The sequence below is a fragment of the Crocodylus porosus genome, unplaced genomic scaffold (assembly GCF_001723895.1).
Source record: "Crocodylus porosus isolate Cpor-Errol unplaced genomic scaffold, CroPor_comp1, whole genome shotgun sequence".
In the NCBI taxonomy this organism is placed as follows: Eukaryota; Metazoa; Chordata; order Crocodylia; family Crocodylidae; genus Crocodylus; species Crocodylus porosus.
The window spans coordinates 28,014,670-28,016,137 of record NW_017728913.1 but is presented as its reverse complement, the minus strand read 5'-3'; positions in this window follow the sequence as shown (position 1 = coordinate 28,016,137).

Genomic DNA, 1,468 nt, shown 5'->3' with positions numbered 1-1,468 from the left:
TAAAGCCATGCCAGGGGTCCTGCAATGACCTCAGCCAATTCCTTTAGTACTCTAGGGTGGAGATTGTCTGGACCGGCTGACTTGAATACATCCAGTCCCTCCAGAAGTTCCCTAACTAGTTCCTCACTAACCTTTGGCCTAGGTGTGCCTCCTCTGGGGCCTGAGAGGGGCCCAGTGGGGGGGTGACTGTTCAGGTCACTGCTTAGGAAAATGGAGGCAAAGAAATCGTTAAATATGTTGGCTTTGTCATCTGGTGTGATGACCAAATTTCCCTATGTGTCCTGCAGGGGCCCCACATTACCCAGAACCTTCTTTCTACCCCCTATGTACTTAAAGAAGGACTTCTTATGGTCCTTAATCTGGGAAGCTAGTCCCAGTTCCATCTCTGCCTTGGCCTTCCTGCCTGGCCCCCTGCATCCCTGAGCAACTGCAGTATAGTCATCTCTGGTGATGGCCCCTCCTTTCCATTGGGTGTATGCCTCCCTTTTAGCTAGGAGACATTCCCAGATGCTTTTGGTGAGCCATGGGGGCTTGTGTGCCCTCCTGCTTCCTTTGATCTGCATTGGGATTACCTCCCTTTGGGCTTGGAGGATCGTCTCCTTAAGGAGCAACCACTCTTCTTGGACACCTGCTCCTCTCCTGTCTGGGACCTCAGTGCTTCCCTGATTATTCTTCTTAGCTCATTGAAGTTTGCCCTTCTGAAATCTAGGGCTGCTACCTTGCTGCAGGCCTTTGCCACCATGCACTGGATGGTGAATTCCAGTAGGCGACGATCACTGTTGCCCAGGTGGTTGAGCACCCGCAGCCCCCTCACCAGGTCATCTCCTGTGGCCAGCACCAGATCCAACAAGGTGTCTCCCCTGGTGGGGCTGTGCACTGCTCTTCCCAGCAGATGTCCAGGAAGGTCAGGTCCCCCATGACTACCACATCCTTAGACTTCACTACCTCCGTGAGCTGACCTAAGAATTCCTGGTCAAGCTCTTCCCCTTGGTTAGGAGGTCTGTAGTAGACCCCCACTGTTAAGTCTCTTTCCCCTTGACTGCCTTGTATTCTAACCCAAAGCACTTCAAAAGGGCACTTCAGAAGACCCTTCCTCTGATTCTTTGTTAATTGATGAGGATGGTATTCCTCCTTAATGTAGAGTGCCACCCCCCAACCTTTCCTTCCTATCCTGTCCCTCCTGTACAGCCTTGTAGCCCTTGACATTCACCACCCAGTCATGCATAGAGTCCCACCACGTTTCAGTGATCCCCACTATGTCCGGGTTGATGTCAGCTAGCAGGAGCCACATGGCAGAATGCGTATGGCCTGGGCATTCCCCAGGGGCAAGTAGCAGTGGCACAAGTCTATTTGATTAATCAAGACTTGATTAATTAAGTCTTCTCTGATGCGTTCTAATTAGAATGCATCAGATTATGTCTATGGGCATCTTTAGAGCTCAGGAATCTGTACGCTCACTTCATTCCCA